We start from the raw sequence: 6,076 nt of genomic DNA, 5'->3' as shown, positions 1-6,076 counted from the left end.
GTGTGGGCCAACCACTCTATAGCGCCACCCACAGGCGGAAACGTATATCCGCCGCAAGGACCTACCGCGTGGTCCGATCGTCGTGAATTTTTTTATGGCGGTTCGCGGTGTCGGACGGGACGTGACCGCGCACCCGCCTCGCCGCCGCTGTCGCCCCCTCCTGGCGGAAAATTGCAAGTGCCGTGACTCCCTTACCGCTTATCCGCTCGCCGCGGTTTTTCGTACGGCGCGTCCGCGCGCCCGTCCGGTCGCGCGCGCGACCCCGACCCGCACGTACCCCTGACCCGCGCGTACCCCCGAGCGCGTCGGGGTGCTCGAGCCCGCTCATCACTGCTTGCAGTTTTAATTATTATTATTATTATTATTATTATTCCGACGAAAGGACGGCCATTTTGAGGGCCTCAACATGCCCGAAAACTCACCAAATTTTGCAAGCGCGTCAGGTCTGGCGAAAATTTCGATCTGGTGGGGGTCCCGAAAACAATGTTCCAAAATTGACTCTCTAGCGCCACCTTGGATTTGAAAAAAAATTAGCCCCCGACACCAGTTTCACCTATCGTCACGAAACTCGGTGGAGACGTCTATCGTGACAGGACGGACCAAAAAGTCTCAAGAACCCATATTGGAAAACGAACAGGAAGTCGGCCATTTTGGATGGCGGCGGCCGTTTTTGGGCCAGAAGTTGGGGTCGTATCTCGACGAACTCCTCCTAGGGGGTTTGACCAAATGAGTCCGTTGTTGCATCAACGGACACTAGACGGATGGCCGACGTTAAATTGCGAAGGATTTTGGGATATTCCATACGATGTGGGCGTGGCACGCCCCCAAATTTTCCCCTTGTTCATCTGCCCCGGCCTTGCACGCTGAGCGTAACTGTAGACGTGAATAACTTGGCTCCACGTGGTCAGATCTTCATCATACTTGGTACATGTGATCATGGCCCCGCCCCGAAGCTCCCCGTAGGTCACTTCCTGATTTCGTCGCAGCGCCACCTATTGGCGACAGGCTAAAGGCGTGTCATCTACATGAGGCCTTTTCTGCCAGGAGATTCATCAGATGAACATCAGGGTCACAAGGTCACTGCCTGACAGCCTGGTGAAGCCTGTTGATGGACCATGATGCAGGAAAAGCGCACGTGGTGGGCGTGGCCTGGCGGCGAATGCTCAGGCCTCGCCATTTACATAGAAAAGGTCATCATTCGCCCGCAAAAGGTCGCATGGGCTTGAAAGCTCATAGGGGGGGTCAGAATCCAGGCCTGAGCGGCCTGGTGTGGCCCCCATATGAAACTAAGCCAAATTGACTCACTAGCGCCACCTACAAGTTTTAAAATAATTATCCCTCGCCTCCCGTTGCACGTATCGGCATGATTTTCGGAGGAGACATCACTCGTGACAGGACGCACAAAAAAGTCTCAAGAACCCATGTTCTAAAACCAACAGGAAGTCGGCCATTTTAGGTGGCGGCGGCCATTTGGGGGCGGAAGTATGGGTCGTATCTCGACGAACTCCTCCTAGGGGGTTTGACCGAATGAGTCCGTTGTTGCATCAACGGACACTAGACGGATGGCCGACGTTAAATTGCGAAGGATTTTGGGATATTCCATACGATGTGGGCGTGGCACGCCCCCAAATTTTGCCCATTTTCATATGTCCGGGCCTTGCACGCTGAGCGTAACTGTAGACGTGAATAACTTGGCTCCACGTGGTCAGATCTTCATCATACTTGGTACATGTGATCATGGCCCCGCCCCGAAGGTCCCCGTAGGTCACTTCCTGATTTCGTCGCAGCGCCACCTATTGGCGACAGGCTAAAGGCGTGTCATCTACATGAGGCCTTTTCTGCCAGGAGATTCATCAGATGAACATCAGGGTCACAATGTCACTGCCTGACAGCCTGGTGAAGCCTGTTGATGGACCATGATGCAGGAAAAGCGCACGTGGTGGGCGTGGCCTGGCGGCGAATGCTCAGGCCTCGCCATTTACATAGAAAAGCTCATCATTCGCCCGCAAAAGGTCGCATGGGCTTGAAAACTCATAGGGGGGGTCAGAATCCAGGCCTGAGCGGCCTGGTGTGGCCCCCATATGAAACCAAGCCAAATTGACTCACTAGCGCCACCTAGAAGTTTTAAAATAATTATCCCTCGCCTCCCGTTGCACGTATCGGCATGATTTTCGGAGGAGACATCACTCGTGACAGGACGCACAAAAAAGTCTCAAGAACCCATGTTCAAAAACCAACAGGAAGTCGGCCATTTTAGGTGGCGGCGGCCATTTGGGGGAGGATGTAGGGGTCGTATCTCGACGAACTCCTCCTAGGGGGTTTGACCGAATGAGTCCGTTGTTGCATCAACGGACACTAGACGGATGGCCCACGTTAAATTGCGAAGGATTTTGGGCCGCTCCATAGGATGTGGGCGTGGCACGCCACCAAACTTTGACCATTTCATATCTGGCCCTGCCTGGTGTCTGGCCTTGCCTTGAAGCAATGTACATCAAAGTCAATACACAGTTTGACTGACAGACTGATGATGTCAGTTGATGGACTATGATGTGTGTAAAGCACATGTGGGGGGCGTGGCCACGGCGAATGGTCAGCCTTCGCCATTGACCATCAAAAGGTCATCATTTGCCTGCAGAAGGTCACAGGCTGCTGAAATCTTAAACGTGAGGCCTTAATCCAGGCCTGAGCGCCCTGGTGGTGCTCCCATGTGACACCAATCTAAATTGACACACTAGCGCCACCTAGAAGTTTCAATTCATTATCCCTCGCCACCCGTTACACGTATCACTATGATTTTCGGTGGAGACGTCTATCATGACAGGACGCACTTAACGCTCCAGAAGCCATGTTCAAAACACAGCGCCACCAACTGGTGGAAATGTATATCTGCCGTAACTTCCTGATTCATGGTCAGATTGTCTTGAAATTTTTTTTGGTGTGTTGGGTCAATCTCTGGTTTGTTATACTGGGTGTACATAGACTCTATAGCGCCACCAACTGGTGGAAATGTATATAGCCATAACTTCCTTCCACATGGTCGGATCAAGCCCAAATTTTTTCTGGTGGTTTGGGGTACCCTCTGGTCTATGACTGTGTGTGTACATAGACTCTATAGCGCCACCAACTGGCGGAAATGTATATAGCCGTAACTTCCTTCCACATGGTCGGATCAAGCCCAAATTTTTTCTGGTGGTTTGGGGTACCCTCTGGTCTATGACTGTGTGTGTACATAGACTGTATAGCGCCACCAACTGGTGGAAATGTATATAGCCGTAACTTCCTTCCACATGGTCGGATCAAGCCCAAATTTTTTCTGGTGGTCTGGGGTACCCTCTGGTCTATGACTGTGTGTGTACATACACTGTATAGCGCCACCAACTGGTGGAAATGTATATAGCCGTAACTTCCATCCACATGGTCGGATCAAGCCCAAATTTTTTCTGGTGGTTTGGGGTACCCTCTGGTCTATGACTGTGTGTGTACATAGACTGTATAGCGCCACCAACTGGTGGAAATGTATATAGCCGTAACTTCCTTCCACATGGTCGGATCAGGCCCAAATTTTTTCTGGTGGTCTGGGGTACCCTCTGGTCTATGACTGTGTGTGTACATCGACTGTATAGCGCCACCAACTGGTGGAAATGTATATAGCCGTAACTTCCTTCCACATGGTCGGATCAGGCCCAAATTTTTTCTGGTGGTCTGGGGTACCCTCTGGTCTATGACTGTGTGTGTACATACGCTATAGCGCCACCAACTGGTGGAAATGTATATCTGCCGTAACTTCCTTACGCACGGTCGGATCGCCCCCTAATTTTTTCTGTTGGTTCGGGGTACCCTCCGGTCCGTTACCGTGTGGGCCAACCACTCTATAGCGCCACCCACAGGCGGAAACGTATATCCGCCGCAAGGACCTACCGCGTGGTCCGATCGTCGTGAATTTTTTTATGGCGGTTCGCGGTGTCGGACGGGACGTGACCGCGCACCCGCCTCGCCGCCGCTGTCGCCCCCTCCTGGTGGAAAATTGCAAGTGCCGTGACTCCCTTACCGCTTATCCGCTCACCGCGGTTTTTCGTACGGCGCGTCCGCGCGCCCGTCCGGTCGCGCGCGCGACCCCGACCCGCGCGTACCCCCGACCCGCGCGTACCCCCGAGCGCGTCGGGGTGCTCGAGCCCGCTCATCACTGCTTGCAGTTTTAATTTGGTATTGAAATTCTTAAGCAAAGATTGATTTAAGCTGCTTTTGTATCGATATAAGCAGACCAAATTGGCTGGCGGGAGATGAAAAGGGCATCGTAGTAACCGGATTATCATAATAACATAATAACAGAACTAATTATATCATAAAAATTTGCCGGGAAAAGAAAATAGTATCGTAATAAGCAGTACTTCAATATAACCGATATCGATATAACGAGACTTTACTGTATTTTGCTTGTTGGGAGAAAAAAAATTTGTGTTAGCGATCAAGTCTAAGTTTATTTAGCTACGTTGATTGTTGTAAATGCTTCAATGTCCCTGTTTTTTTTTTTACTAATAATAGACTGCATTCAACCCCAAAACAGCAGAATTTATTAATTAATTTACAGTATGTTTGAAAAACCATAACATAGTGAGGCCGTGAAATTTTAACCTGAATGTGGCGAAGGATGATTCAACAAATTGGGCTTCTCAACATTCTGTATTTTGGTTGAGAATATGCTGACAAGTGTTTAAAAAAATATTTTATCAAGAAGGGGCCAAATACCTCAATTCTAATAATAATAAAAAACCCCATCAATAGCTTTGTGTCCTATGCTCAATAACCTTTTTGCCAGGAAACATCCAGCTGTCTTAACAGACTCACCAAGATTATGAAACAGCTGTGTGAGTCACATGAATCAATGAGGAAATGGCTGATTTACTTTTTAGCTGAGGAAAAAAAAATGGGTTCATGGTTCAAGTGGGAATGTTTCCTGGAACAAACAGCGACAATCACTATGTGGAGAAGGGACTTGAACCGCGGGCAGCAGTTCCAATTCACCGAGGAGTACAGTGGCACTTTGGACCGGCGTGCAATCTACTGTGAACAGAATGATACCTTTATCTGCAATTGTCACGACTTATCCAGATGCACGCTCATTCAGCAAGATGTACCAAGAAATGGGGGCTATTGCGCAATCTTAATTTATACATTGGTAGCTTCTCTCAGCCAATGAATAGCCTTGATTTTCTGTTAAAGATTATATTGAGATCACCACTACTGTATATACCACTTATTATATCATATTGTTATTTTATTTTTTGTTCACCCATGAACTTAAAATGATGCCACTGCTATAAAACATATATGTATATATATATTATATAATATAAATATTATATATACGTATATATATTTATATTATATAATATTTATATAATAATTATATATGTTATTATATATAATATATATATTATATAATTATAAAAATATGATTCTAAATATATATTAAAATAATTCTATAATATATAATATATAATATATAATATATAATATATAATATATAATATATAATATATAATATATAATATATATAGGTCTAAAATGTCTAATGTCAAGGCATATGTTCTATTTAAATACTTTCCTTAATATATATATATAATTATGAAAAATTATATAATTATGTTCATTATATAGTTATTATATAATTATAAAAAAATATTTATAAAATGTATAAAATATATATATATATATAAAATTTATAAAATATGATTGATGATTAAAGATGATTAAAGATTATATTGAGATCACCACTACTGTATATACCACTTACTATATCATATATATATATATTGTTATTTTATTTTTTATTCACCCATGAACTTAAAATGATGCCACTGCTATAAAACATATATATATATAATATAATATATTTATATTATGTATATAATTATAAAAATATGGTTATAAATATATATATATAAATCATTCAATAATAATATGTATTATATAGTATATAATATATATAAGTCTAAAATGTCTAATGTCAAGGCATATGTTCTATTCTTTCCTCAAATGCCTTCTGAAACCATTGATATGAAAAAAAATAAGAACT

This window comes from Doryrhamphus excisus, linkage group LG8 (assembly GCF_037039965.1).
Source record: "Doryrhamphus excisus strain RoL-2023G ecotype Guam linkage group LG8, RoL_Dexc_Guam_v1.1, whole genome shotgun sequence".
NCBI lineage: Eukaryota > Metazoa > Chordata > Actinopteri > Syngnathiformes > Syngnathidae > Doryrhamphus > Doryrhamphus excisus.
The sequence above is the reverse complement of the archived record's forward strand: the minus strand, read 5'-3'. Positions refer to the sequence as shown.